This window comes from Protopterus annectens, chromosome 7.part0 (assembly GCF_019279795.1).
Source record: "Protopterus annectens isolate FY-2018-M chromosome 7.part0, PAN1.0, whole genome shotgun sequence".
Taxonomy (NCBI): domain Eukaryota; kingdom Metazoa; phylum Chordata; order Ceratodontiformes; family Protopteridae; genus Protopterus; species Protopterus annectens.
The window spans coordinates 1,038,441,145-1,038,456,416 of record NC_056739.1 but is presented as its reverse complement, the minus strand read 5'-3'; the positions used below and the strand labels follow the sequence as shown (position 1 = coordinate 1,038,456,416).

Sequence of the window (15,272 nt, the reverse complement as noted above, 5' to 3'; positions counted from 1 at the left end):
CTGAGGTCCCAATGGGATTGCTCTTGCTCCCTCCCCTCATAAATTTATTATATCTCATCATCCTTTACACTTTTGATACGTATCTCTACCTAACAAACCAATGTTCCCTCAATATACCTACTCTGTAAGGTTATTTGATGTCTGCTTGAATAACTCCTCTAGATGAATATCACATTACTCTTTCTTTTTTCTTACCTCTCATTTATCCTCATCATACTGTATTAATTTGAATGCTTTTGAATTGTGAGCTTAAATGTTTTATGTTTTACTCTGTACAATCTTTTTGTAATTTTTGTAATTTTTTGTATGCACCTAATTTTGTCTGTATTGGAGCTTTTCTCCCCAGGACTCCTTTGAAAACGGGTTCTCTTGGCCCAATGGACTATCCTGGTAAACCAACTGCAAATAAATAAATAAAATAAATAAATAAATTCTTTTATACAATTGCTGGTACCCTTTTCTATTGATTAATTTGCTGTCATGGCAGAGAAGAAAGGTAGTCCGGGGTTTAAGCGGTGTTCTGATTGTGGACACAAACTACCTACTTCTGATGCACACTTTGTGTTTATTGTTTGGGGGCATCCCACTTGTCTGTTGACCCAACCTGTGCTATTTGTGAGAACTTTTCGAATAGAACCTTGTTGGAAAGGAAAAACAAGCTGTTACTGTAGGGACTTTTTAAATCTCCCTTTTCAGAGGCTATTTCTGGGTTGGAGGCCTCAACCCCTCCTAGAGCCCATAAGAAAATCTTGGACGTTCCTACCAAAGCTAAATCTTTGCTTTCATCCCCAGCTGGGGACTCCTGCCAACCAAAACCTAAAAAGGCTAAATTTTTGGCTCCGGAGCTCACTCAGTCAGCCCCACTGCTTTTGTTGCCTAGACCTTGAGCACCGAGGCCTTCGGCTCCATTAGTGATCTCGACTCAGTCTTCTCCTGCAGCCTTCACTATATCGGCACTGAGGGGCTCCTTGGTTCAGACTATTATCACTGTATCGGCACCGACCGTTCAGTCGGCGCAGACCTCGACCACGTCGGCTCCGACATCTTCCTCAGAATCGACGCCTTTATTGTTGACTCCAGTTTTATCTGTTCCAGCTTCGGTACCGACAACCACTTCGGCACCGATCCCTGTGTCGGTGCAGACCATGATCTCGGCACCGATGACATCTTCGGTGCAGACACACATAGTCCAGTCTCTCTTGGCACCGTTGTCCTCGGTGTGGATGGGTGAGATGGGCACCGAGTTTGCCTCTTCTGTGGACAGGCCTGTTTCTCCCTCAGTCACTGTGAGGTCCACTAGAAGCCTTTCCGAACATGATGTGTTGCATCTTGTGGATCAGGTGCTCTTGGCCAGAGGTATCCCACCCCTCAGGAACTATCCTTCCTTGGGAGGTGATCACCCGTCTCCAAAGACCCCTTCTTATTCTCCTCCTTCATTGCCTTTGAAGTCCATGGATATAGCACAGTCTTCCCCTTCTGTGGTCCCCTTTATGGATCTCAATAAGGAGCCGTAGCTGCCTTCGTGGCAGGAAAGTTTTGCTATGACCCAGGATGTCAGCTGTGACACGCATAGTTTGCTGCTCTACAGCCATCCGGGGACTCAGGGTCGGCAGGCTGAGCCACTCAGAGGAGGGGTGACCCCTGTCCTAAACATGCACTCCTCTTCAGGTGGACCAGCTTTCCAACTGATGGAGAAGGCTTTCGCTGCTGCTGGGCGATACTGGACTGTCTGTACCTCCACCCTCCTCTGGTACACTGGTTTCACAAGTCGCACCTAGCGGACACTGGGTACAAGGGCCTCAGGACATATTCCCACAGGAATCCCCTTTTCCACTGTCCTCTCCAGCTTCTCCCACTGAGGTGGTCCACCAGAAGAGTTTGTGTAAGAGGAAGCACATGGACTGCACAGAGGAGTCTCTCACTGAAGAGACAGATTTTGATGAGGGGGAAGGATCCCCCTGGTCACCCTCTGAGGTATCCTTTGGTGATATCCTTGAAATTCTGAAACAGAGAGGTGACTGGCAGTCCTCTTATCCGACCTCTGAGGAATCTGTGTTCCTGCAGGCCTTTCGCACCCGGCCCCCTACCTCCTGGGTTACTCCACCTGCCGATGAACTTGTCCGGCTTATCGTGCAGCATGCTTGGAAGGCTCCTGATACCGTTGAAGCTATTCCCTGGAGGCCAGATAAGATTTTGTTCCCTCCTGCTTCGGATTTCCATTGGTGCAAGGGTCTTCCTGTGGATGCTTTGGTGGTGGCGGCCGCAGCAAAAAAGGATCTGGCAGAAGAAGAAGAAAGCCAGACTGTCCATCAGCCTAACAGAGTCCAGGGCCCTTGACAGGATAGGGAAGCGCACTTTTTCTTCAGCGACCTTTACTGTCAGGTCCCTGAATTATATGGCACACTTTACCAGGCATCAAAGGGATTTGATTTCTGAGCTCTCTGAAACCTTGGCTGGTGCAGTGTCTGATGAGGTCCATGACAAAGTGGCCTCTCAGCTGGCCATCATTGAATCAATATCTAACTCCTCTGTGCGACTGATATCTCACGCATCAGGAGCAGCAGTAGGTTCAGCTGTGGTCTTGAGAAGACACACCTGGATGCGCTTGTGCAATTTCACGGAACCCTTTAAGGCTTCCTTTCTTAATGCCCCCATTGAGGCCTCCTCGTTGTTTGGGCCCAAAGTTAAAGGCATACTGGCCAGATGTCAACAGGATAGCAAGACCCTTTCTGCCATAGGTATCCGTTATTCTTCCCCTCTGCGTGCTTTTTTCCCGAAACCAAAAGAGTGGGAAGATATGGTTCAAGAAATCTCAGGGGCCTTTCTGTGACACACAGGCAGAGTTCTCCCCTAGAAGCAGAGGGGGAAACTCACAGGGAAGACTCTCCTTTTGGGGCAGAGGGGGTCCGTGTAACCAGGGTTCCAGGGATTATTTCCCTGGTCAATCCTACCAGCGCTCCAACTCCTTTTCTCTGGAGGTGGTTGGGGGACATTTCTCCTTGTACCCTTCTACCTGGCTAACCATCACAACCGATTCTTGGGTACGAAGGATTATAACCAGAGGTTATCATATCCCCTTCGATCTTTGTCCTGCCCCTTCAAAAAACCTTCCCGACGTTCCACCCAGTCAAAGGGAAGAAGCAGCACTAGAGATAGAAAAGCTGCTAAGAAAAAGAGTCATCCAAATAGTCCCTCCAGACTAGATAGGATCCGGATTCTACTCGAGACATTTTTGGTGCCTAAGAAAACCGGGGCTGGAGACCAATTTTGGATCTCAGTGAATTGAACAAGTTTGTGAGAGTACAAAAATTCCGGATGGTCACAATACAGTCTATCCTCCCGCTTTTGGAAAAAGACTATTGGATCTGCTCGATAGATCTTCAAGATGCGTACTGCCACATAAAAGTGGACAGGCCATCAAGAAGATTTCTGCCCTTCCGTGCGGGAGCCAGTCACTACCAGTTCAGAGTACTGCCCTTTGGACTCTGTACAAGCCCCACAGAGTGTTCACAAAGTGCATGGCAGTTGTCACAGCTCACTTGCGACTTCAAGGATTCTAGGTGTTTCCATACCTAGACGACTGGCTCATTTCCGCCCCCACCAGACATCTACTGGAAAAAAGCCCTGGCATACTCTCTCCTCGCTAGGCATAACCATAAACTGGCAAAAATCCAATCTCACCCCATCTCAGTCGACAGAATTCATAGGGGTTATCTTGGAGACGCAGAACTGCAGATCTGCCATTCCAGAGCACAGAATTTTAAGGATAAAGCAACAACTGATTCCAATCCTTTCAAGGGAGAAATCCACGGCTCACTCGGTTCTACAGCTGTTGGGTTCCATGGCAGCCTCCATCACCATTGTCCCCCTGGCCAGGTTTCACATGAGGCTTCTACAATGGCTTCTGCTCACCCAATGGTATCCCTTTCAGCATCCTCTTTCAGCCATGATTCGAGTAACCCACAGGTGCAAACAGGAGTTAAATTGGTGGATGACACACAATCTGTCACAATGGTCTTGTCCCTTTTTCCCCCAGCAAACCAAGGCCACAGTGACCATGGATGCCTCCCTGATGGGGTGGGGTTGGGGGGGCAATGTCAGGGACAGAGACAGTCCAAGGCACTTGGCCCGAACTGGAGGCCCATCTGCATAGAAATGTTCTAGAGATGAGGGTGGTGCTTCTGGCGTTGCAAGCATTCCATTCCCTGCTGCCGTCTGGGACAATTGCGATTCAATCAGACAGCATGGCGATGGTCTGGTACATCAACAAGCAAGGTGGAACCAAGTCTTACCCCCTTTGTCGAGAGGCCATGAGGATATGGCAGTGGGCGATGGCTACCAACCTTTTTCTTCTAGCAATGCACATTCCCGGGAGTTCCAACGTGATAGCAGACAGACTCAGCAGATGCATTCTTCAACCTCACGAGTGGTCCCAGAATCCCTTGATAGCGGTGGCGATCTTCCACCGCTGGGGCCGCCCTTGCTGCGACCTTTTTGCCTCTCCGACCAACTACAAATGCAGCAACTACTTCGCCCTGATTTCCTCTCTGGGACAGTCACCCAGGGATGCTCTAGTCCACGATTGGCCCTCGGGTCTTCTTTACGCATTCCCACCCTTTCCCCTCATTACCCAGTTTTTGAAGAACGCCAATCGGTTGAAGAGCAAGGTGATCCTCATAGCACCATATTGGCCTCGACAGATTTGGTTCCCCTTCCTTTGGCCTCACCTGCTAGATCGACCATGGATTATTCACCCCGGAGTTGATCTTTCATCCACAGAACCTGATTCATCCCAACTTGAAAAGCCTGAAGCTCACAGCTTGGCTACTCCAATTCACTTGATTGCCAGGCAGAATGATCTTTACCAGTGCGTGACATTCTCATTGCATCTCATAAGTCTTCCACTAGAATTACTTATCTGAGCAAGTGGAAAAGATTTACCTGTTGGCTGAAAGATAAACAAGTAGATCCCTTCTCAGCACCAGTGTCGATAATACTAGACTATCTGGCCAACCTTTTCCAATCGGGTCTATTGGCCTCTACCATTAGAGTTCATTTGACTGCAATTTCTAATTTTCATGAGGGTGTCCAAGATTCCTCTCTTATGTCCAACAAATTGTGCAAGACCTTCATAAAAGGTGTGAATCATCTGAAGCCACCTTTTAGAGAACCTATTCAACCATGGGATTTATTATTAGTTCTACAAGCTCTGACAAAGCCACCCTTTGAACCAGCCTCTTCTTGCGACATCAAGCATTTGTCATGGAAAACCTTGTTTTTGGTCGCCATTACTTCTGCCAGACGTATTTCTGAGCTTCAAGTTTTTATGTATCAAGAGTCCATACTTGATTTTTCATAGAGATAGTGTGTCTCTGAGAACTAATCCATCATTTCTGCCAAAAGTGATCTCTGAAATGTCCATTAATCAAACCATTGAATTGCCAGTCTTCTTTCCCAGTCATTCAAACAGAGGAGAGTATTGCCTACATACCCACAGGCAAATCCGTTTTTACTTAAACGGGACTAGGTCCTTTCATAAATCTGACCAGTTATTTTTGGCCTTTTCTGGACCTAGATTAGGATCTGCTGTTGCTAAGGTCACATTAGCTAGATGGTTGAAGGATTGAGTGACCTTCATTTATACACAACGTAATATCTCGTTGCCTACTACCACGAAAGCTCATTCAACAAGGTCAGTGGCAACTTCTGCTGCCTTCCATGCCAGAGCTTCTTTACATGACATCTGTGCAGCTGCAACTTGGGCTATGCCTCATACCTTCATCAATCATTACAAATTTAATTTGGCCTCCAGGGGAAGAGCATGTTTGGGTTCTGTGGTGCTCAGGAATGTCCTTCCATGAGAGCCTCCCAGGAATAGAGATAGCTGGGGACTCTGTCCCATGCATAAGGAATGAACGAGGACTAACAATATCAGATAAAGTTATGTCTTACCATAACGTTCCATCTGTATAGTTGAACCTTGTTCAGTCATTACGACCCACCTTCATTTCCCCCTCCTGTGGTTTCTAGTGGATCTCACCATCCGGTTCTCTTAGGTTATTTGACCAGAGGTAGCCTCTACCTTCTTTGACTTGCAAACTCAATCTGAGGTAACAGGGAGAGGGGGATTGTGGGAAAGAATTTAGCTCGAGAGTTTGAAGCTGACGCGAGCTTGGAAAATGGCCGGTTCAGTTCCAAGGTCAGAACCGATACCCATGCATAATGACTGAACGAGGATCAACAATACAGATGGAACGTTATGGTAAGACACAACTTCTTTTTCCCCCTTTCTGACCCAGACAAGTATGGTTTCCCTTCCTGTGGCCTCATCTTCACCAGTCTTGTGTTCTAGGTCTGAGTCTAGGTCTGATCTTGCATATTTTGAGCCAGCCTCGCTTGGTTTCTAAAGTTGCAGTGATTACCAGGCTTACCAAATGAGCACAACATATCTTGTCCTCATCTGAAAAGCCCTCTGAGTTTATGCCAGTAAATGGAAAAGATTTTCTATTTGGGTCACATCCAAAATTTTGGACCCTCTTTCTGCTCCTCTATAAGTTGTTTTGGACTTTTTTGTAATGTGGCCTTAGTTACCCTACCATTAAGGTTCAGTTGGCAGCAGTTTCCAATTTTTATATCAGTCAAAATTATCCTCGTGGTTGCATCTCCAAGACTATCCATACCCTTTTTGAAGGGTACTTTCCTGCTTAGGCTTCAGTTAAGGGATCCGGCTCTTCCAGTGTATTTTTCCTTTCTCCTTAATGCCCTGACTAAGCCACTTTATAAGCCATCGGCTACAGTGAATTTCAAGTTCTAATCTTGGAAGACTCTAACAGTTATTACTTCAACTAGAAGAGTGTTAGACAACCTTCTCTATCTATTCTTTCACAAAGGTGGGATTTCATTGTGAACTAATCCATCTTTCTTACCCACGGTGGTTTTGAGTCTAATTCAATTTACTGGTTTTCTTCCCTAAATTCAGCAACATTGAAGACTACATGCTTCATTTCATGGATGGCCATTGTCAATTGACATTTTTATTTCGATAGAACAAAGCAGTTCAGAAAATCAGACAAACTTTTTGTGTCCTCTTCCAGAGCTAAATTTGGGGAAAACAAAATTACCTTGTCCAGATGGCTTTCCAATTGCATTTTTTTTGTTTTTGTCAGAAGGTATTTCATTACCCATTAAACGAAAAGCCCATTCCACAAAAGCAGTTGCTAATTCTCCAGACTTTTTGGTTATAGTCCTTTGGATGATGTATGCACGGAGGCCACTTGGGCCTCTACTCATAACCTTTCTAACTCATTGCAAGTTGGATGTTTAGTTTAGATCCAGAGCATCCTTAGGCTCCCCATATTGCCAAATGCTCTCTCCTGTTCCACAGGTTGAGGTGGATGGAAAAAGCATTGGATACAAACGTTATTCACTTACCATAATAATAGATCTGTGTTGTCTTTGTACGTCCATCTCAACCATCCCTCCATCTGACCCCTTCCAAATTGTTACTGATAATTTTTGGTCAAGGTAGATTTTGCAGATCAGCCTGAAGTCTATTTCAGGGAACCTTGTCTGTCTATTATTCCCAGTAATGTTGTCAGATTTATTGGTGTGAGGGAAGTTTTTCAGGTAAAAGTTTGTTATCCTAGAGCAAATTCAGTCTGAGGAGATTTGGGCAAGGCATTATGGGAGAGGAAGTGGTGTTTTGGAGCCTGAAGATTCTGAGCTAGCATCAGATCAGATAACCCATAGATTGAGACAAATGAAGTAGGCAACATGGATCTTTCATTATAAGTACATATATTTTGTATTTTGCAGTATCAGTCATAGCCAGTGCAAAGGAATTAAGTTTTTTTTCCAAAATAAAAGCTTTTTCTTGTGGCATTTGAGTTGCTTATGCTGTTTCATATAATATTTAGGAACTTTAGATACAAAATTGTTTAATGCAGCTCTTAAAAGAAACGTAAGAAATATTTTTTACCCTTGGATCTGTGGGCATTTGTCATTTTTCATACTATATTGCAGGGCACAGCTGCCCAAACAGGGACCCTCCTTTGCAAAGAGGGACAGGTGGTAATCCTATTTTCAGGTCTGTGTTTTTCTGGAAATACCTCCCACAAATTGGGACTTGTATGGCAGAATAAAAAAATACTTGTCGGGATTTAGTCTGTTAACTTTATTGTAAAAGTTTTTTGTAGCATTACTGAACTTGGTGGAATTTTTATATTTATGTGTTGGTCATGCTAAATTTTATTAGACTGTGACTGTCAGTCTTCTCTGTTAAGCAGTTATATTTCAGTCTGCAGATAATGTTAATTTACTTAATTGAGATCTAGTGTGTCATTTCTCATCTTGATGATTTCACAGTTTAAAACCTCCAGTGTTTAGTGTGGATTTAATGATGTACTGGTATAGTCTGGTACTGAAATGGGAGCATGTGCATTGCAGTTTGCCAGATGGCATTCTTGTACTACAGTGTTGGTTGTGAATGAGCTGTGTAGCTTGATTTGCAATTTAGAAGGTTTAAGCCATTCCAGAGGGGCAGTGACACTTAGTCATAAAACAGACTTGCTAAATAAAGCAGTACAGAACGTATTTTAAAGGCTCAGATATATTTAGTAGTGCATTTCTGCACCAAAGGTAGACAGCAGTCATGAAAGAATATTCATGTGGTCACCAATTTGCCTTGCAGTGGTGTAGAATCCTGTGTGTATAGTTGATGTCTTGTACATGAGCGTAGCAAATTATTTGCAGACATGGCCCGATGGTCTGATATAATTACGGTTACAAAATGAGACTTGTTGATATGTCTAATATCTGGTCAGCATGCATACCTAACTTGTATGCAGTTTGTAGAAATCTTTTTTTATGAAAAGTAGTAAAAGTGCTTCTCTTTCTGACCCTCCTGCAGTAGATTTTGAAACTCCGGTGCTGTGATTTTTCATTCTTGGGGGTTGAGAAGTTTTGTTCCTGTGGAGATTGAGTGGTATGCACATATGTAATTTTCAAGTGTGTGTCCGCAAATATAGGTTAATCTGATGTTGTCATTTTCTTCATTCCTCATCTGATTGGTTCTTCCAAATTATTGAATCCTAGAACTCGTGAGCTCCTGCTGTTACCCATAATGCCCCACCAGCCTAACGTACCTCATATCTCATTTGTCGACTGTAGGCTTTGTCAGATGTAGATTCCATACTCAAGCTTTTTTTGGTGTAATTTTTCGGAATTACTCTTAATTGGGGTTTCATGAGTTATTACAATTTTGATTATTTTACCTGTCTTTTTCCTCTCTCCCATAATATACTCTTTTTAGATTCTCAGAACTAAGTTACCATTTTCTTCAGTATTTCTGCTTACAATTGTTGGTATTCCCTTGTACTCTTTGAGTACTTACATTTTCTACCATTGTTGGTAGTTTTTCTTCTTTCCCCTTCCTTTCTCTCATTTCTTCTTCGTTTTACAAAAAAAAGACATTGTTACTCAATTTTCTATTAAAAACTATTTATTTTTGCCTATTTTTGTGGCTAAATCTGTCAAGATGTCAGAAAAAACATCTGGTTTTAAGTGTATTTCCTGAGGGCATAAGATCCCAAATTCTGATGCCCCCAGGGAATGTTTATTGTCTAAGACTGGCCCACCTTGATATTGAGTACAGTATCTGTTGTGGTTTTAATTCAAGGGCCTTCATTGACTATAAGTGTAAGTTAATCCTATGGGGTCTCTTGCCCTTCAAATCCTCGTCATTATTGGTTGGGGCTCAATCCCCTAAGAAGCATGAAAAACCTAAAGGTGATCCTTAATCCAAGGACAAGGAGACGTAAAAAGGTATCCAGAAATTCCTACAACTTCAGCTCCCACCACGGAGCCTTCTGCGAAGGTCTTAAAAAAGTCTGATCCATCTGTACCAGATCCAACACCTCGAAGTGCAAGATCTCCCTGAATCTGTACCCCACCATGGACATCAGATTCTGTTTCATCCAGTTTCCCCTCTCCATTCCTAGATGAGTTGCCTTGAAGGCATTCTAGACTTCCTTCCATTGCCTATTCTCTTTGTTCCTTCAGAAAACCTTCTGAAGCAGACATGGACAGGATGATGAGGAAGTTCTTCAGAGCACAGATACAGATAGGGGTTCTTCCGGCTGCTACCTTTTCTGGGACTGAGAGTTGATGACTGACAACTTCCCAGTTGATTTCTGTTTCTCTGAACCAACCTTCCATTTCAGAGCTGTCTGATCCAAGATCCCTGGGGGTGTCTTTGGATCCGAAGAATATTGTTTTTTTTACTCCAGTGGTTCCCGAGTGGTCCAGCGCTGAGCATCTCGGAGCCTGGGGACACTCAGAGTTGAAGCATCTTTGCCAGATCCGGGGCTCGAAGTAGGCTCTGTGGCTTTCGGAGCCTTCTCTTCCAATTGGCGTTACCTCAGATCTGACTCCCTCCTTGGGTGGAGTGCCAACGGGGTTACAGGAACTGACAGTCCGAGAGATGTCAGTTTCAGATGCGTTGACCTCTTTCTCCTAGGCATTCCAATTCCAAGGTGGTGTAGAGGGTCTTCTCTCTGCCTAGAGACTACATCCCTTCCCCCATCGGATGAGACAGTGTTACCTCATATATTTCTGTGTCCTGAGGCTTGATCACCCCTTCCACTGGGACAGCCAGCTGGAACAAGCCTCCAGTCAGCCCATTCGGGCAATTATCCATCCTGATACTTCCCCAGAACACCCCACTGAGAAAGTCACTTGCAAAAGGAGGCACTTAGATTCCCCACAGGAATCTTTCACAGAGGACACTGATTTTGATGAGAGGGAGTGGTTCCCCAGATCACCACCTGAGAATGTGTCCTTTAGAGACATCCTAGAGGTCCTGAAACAGAGGAGGGTGGTCTTACAATACTCCCTCCCAAGAGGAGTCAGTGTTTGTAGAGGCTTTTGAATCTGACCCATCTACTTCCTGGGTGACCAAGCCAATGAGCTTTTGTTGATCTTGCCTCCTGGAGGGCATGGAAGGAACCGGACATGGTTGGGCCAATTCCTGAAGACCAGTTCTTGCACCTCCTGAAGACTGTGCACATTGGAGTAAGAGGGAGTCCCTGTTGATGCCAAGGTTGTTGCTGCAGTTACAAGAAATGAACTAGCAGAGCAGAGTTCCTCTGTTCATCCCCATAACAGGGAGTTTAAGGCATTGAACAGTTTTGGGAAGTGTGTTTGCTTCAGCAACCTTTGCACTTGGGTTGCTGAATTATTTGGCATGTTTTATAAGACTGTAAAGGGATTTTATCATGGAGCTTACCAAATCTCTGTCTGGGTCCATGCCCTCCGAGAATGGGAACAGAATATCCTCATGACTGGCCACCCTCCAGTCTATCTCAAATTCATCCATGAGGTTTATCTCCCATTCTGCAGAAGGTAGACGGTACCTCACAGGCAGTGAGTTCAGGCATAGCTATTAAGAGACATGCCTGGATGCGCTTTTGTGACTTTGCAGAACCATTTCATCACTGCTCCCATTGATGGCTTTTTTTGGCCCCAAGGCTAACAGCAAACTCTTCAGGTGTGAACATGAGAGAGAGAGACCCTGTCTGCCGTGGCTGTATGCTTTTTTACTCTTCAAAGGCCCTTCTCTAGGAATCAGTGAGGTGGTAGAAAGATGTTGTTTAAAAAGTCCCAGGGGCAGAAGGGGGGACTGTAATGGAAGAGACTGCCCTCGTGGCAGAGGTGGTCTGCAGAATAAGAGATCTAGAGTTTTTTTTTCTGATAGGCACTATCAGCGATTCTGAAAGGAGGCTGGCTGCCTCTCTCTGGAGGCAGTCTGGATTTGTTTATTCCTGCACTGTAGAGCCTGGCTAGCTATCACAAAAGATTCTTGGATGCAGAGGATTATATAAAGAGGTTATACCATAAAAATTTTCCTACCCTCTCCAACAGTTCTGAAGAAAATCCCCAATGTTCCAGTCAGTCAGAGGGAAGCAACATCTCTAGAAATAAAAAAGCTGCTAGAAAAGCGAGTCATCCATGAGGTCTCCCCAGACCAGAGAGGGTCCGGAACTTGATTCTTCTAGGTGCCAAAAAAATTAATTGTGAATCTCAGCGAGTTAAACCAGTTTATGCAGTACACGAAGTTCCAGATGGTCACTGCTCAATCTGTTCTGCCCTTTCTGGAGAAGGATGATTGAAAGTGCTCAGTAGATCTTCAGGATGCATACTATCACATCAAAATGAACATTACCAGTTCAGAGCTCTGCCCTTTTGTCCTACCACAGCCCCCCAGGGTGTTCAAATGGATGGCAGTTGTAGCAGCTCACTTGAGACTGCTGGGATTCCAGGTGTTTCCATGTCTAGACAAGTGGGTCCTTGCTGCTAATACAGGCAAGGGACTACTTGCTCTAGTTGTGTTCTCTTCTAGGAATAACAGTCATTTACAACAAATCTCATCTCACCCCAGCACAGTGTATAGAGTTCATAGGTGTTCATTTGAAAACAGTCAGATAACCTCTCTCCCCTCCACTCAAATAGACACTCTGCGTTTTCAAGTCAGGAAGGTGATCCAGAATTCATTCCATCCAACCCTATTGATACTGTAGGCTTTGGGGTCCATGGCAGCTGCTGTCACCCTTGTCCCATTGGCCATGTTCCATATAAGAATCCTTCAGTGGACTCTGTCAGTGGTCCATTCTACAACATCCATTATCCATGCCAATCAATATCACTCAAGCATGCAAAAGATATCTTCCATGGTGGATTCATTCAGCCAGCTCCATGAAGGCTAACCTTTTTGTTCTTCACCTCCCCAAAGCCACAGTGACCACCGTTACCTCCCAGCTCAAGGAGAGGCACTACTTGGGAAGGACAGTCCATGGAACATGATTCCCCCCAAAGAGGCCAGGGCACACATCAGTGTCCTGGAGATGAGAGCTGCCCTGTTAGCGTTGAAAGCCTTTCAAGACACACTCCCATCCGGGACAATTGCAGTAAAGATGGAATTGCAATACAGATGGACATGTCATCGTAGTGTGGTACATCAAACAAGGGTGAACTAGATCATACCTTCTTTGGTGAGAAGTTATGAGAATAAGGCAGTGGGCAATCTCTTCCAACCACCACATAATAGCAGTGTGCATCCTGGGGGAAATCCAGTGTGTTTGCAGACAAATTAAGCAAGTCCATTCTGATGCCTCATGAGTGATCTCTCAATGTCAATGTGACAGAGTATTTTCCTTCAGTGGGGCCAGCCTTTCTGTGATCTATTTGCCTCTTCACTCAACAAATGCAGCAGAGTCTTTGCCCTGATCCCTCCATCAGGTGAGTCACGGAGAGATGCTCTAGTCTACAGTTGGCCATACAGACTCACTCCTGTTTGTTTCCACCCTTGCCTCTAATTCCCAAATTTCTTCAGAAAGAAATTAATTTGAAGAGCAGTGTTAACATCATTGCTCCCTTTTGGCCTCATCAGGTTTGTTTCCTGTTCCTCTGGCCGCACATTCTACATCCACCATAGTTTCTGGATACACCTCCACACCTCCTGTCTCACCCAACAGGCATGACTCATCTAGACTTAACAGGACTGAAACTAACCACATAGTTTCTCTAGTTCCACTAATTGCTAGACAGCCCAGGCTCTCTTTCCCGGTATGCCATAATTGCTATCTTCCCATAAGGCCGCAGCTAGAAAAACTTGCAAGAGGAAATGGAAATGATTTGTTTTCTGGGCCCTTGGCAAAGACCTGGACCGTTTTTCAGCTCTTGTACCAGCTGTCCTCAAATTTTTAGCCTCAATCTTTAATGAAGGAGCTAGTGTTTCCACTGTTAGGAGTTCAACTGGCTGCTATTTCTGTTTTCCACATGAGTGAAAATAATTGTACATTAGCCTCATGTAAGTTCTGCAAGCCCTTTCTCAAGGGAGCTTTTTTGCTTAGACCTCCATTAAAAAATCCTACTCCACCTTGGGATTTAAACTTAATGCTTTAGGCCTTAACTCGCCCTCCCTTCAAAGCTTCAGCCAAAGCAAACCTAAAAGTTCTGTCTTGGAAAACCATTTTTCTGGTGGCTATTACATCTGTTAGAGCCTGGAGTTCAGATACTCTTCGATCTTCAAAACCTCCTTATCTGATTTTTCACAGAGACAGGGTGTTATTACGAACGAATCCATCTTATTTTCCCAAGGTAGCTTCAGAGTTGAATATTAACCAGGTCATTAATCTCACAGTTTTCTTTCCAAATTTTCTTAACAAAGGAGAAGTATATATTACATCTGTTGGATGTACATAGACAACTTCACTTATACCTTCGTAGATCCAAAGACTTTAGGAAATTATATTAGTGGTTTAGGTAATCCATTATCTAACGTTACATTGGCCAGATGGTTAACTGCGTGTGTTACCTTTGTGTATGGCAAAATGGGTTTAACTTGACCAAAAACTCCTATGCCCCATTCAGCAAGCTCTATGGTGATTTCTTCAGCTTTTTGGTCCAGAGCACCCCTGGATGAGTTGTGCAGCTGCTACTAGGGTTGATCCAGACACTGTTCTCATTACAAGCTGGATTTGAGTTCTAGGACTAGAGCGACATTTGGCTCAGCAGTGTTCCGGAACATGCTTCCTTAGGGTTCTCCCAAGGTTACAGTAGCTGGAGACTCTGTCCCATCAGTTGAGGAATGAATAAAAATGACATCAAATTAAAAAGTTGTGTACTTACCATAGCGCTACATCTGTGTTGTCCATTTTCATTCTTCATTAACTCCCCTGCCACTCACCCACACCTTTTGTGTGTTTCTGTAGAGATCTAAAAGATGTATAGGAAGCTCTGTTCCTTGTTTGAGCTCCAGCTTTCTTTCTTTTTTCTGTTTGATCACTGACCTTTTCTGTTATTGGTCATCCCTTTACATATAGGGGCACCAAACTTGATCTGAGGTATGTTAAGTTGGTGGGGTACTATGGGTAAAGGGAGGAGCTCAAGAGTTCTGTGATCCAGTGGATCTCACTCGGCTGCTTCTTTCAGATCGAGCCTCGGATCCAAACCCATCAGTTGAGGAATGAAAATAGGACAACACATGTGGAACGTAATAGTAAGTACATAAGTTTTTATTATCGGACATCTTATCCATGTTAAACATTCAATGAGGACACAGCAGCCATCTATAAAGATGATGTATCGCAGCACCTAGTAATAGTTTTAGTAAGAATCATACTGTTATCTATTGTCCTTATAGCACTGACATTTGTAGTAGTCGTAAGGAATCTTATCAGTTTTTTATTTACGTAGTAACTTGCTTTCTGTTACAC

At 44.3% G+C, this 15,272-nt stretch overlaps 1 protein-coding gene across 4 annotated transcripts in view; it reads left to right on the top strand.

The window, feature by feature from the left end:
* COPS2 (COP9 signalosome subunit 2) overlaps positions 1 to 15,272 on the top strand; it is a 1,892,836-nt gene that overhangs the window by 1,582,246 nt on the left and 295,318 nt on the right. The window lies entirely within an intron of this gene.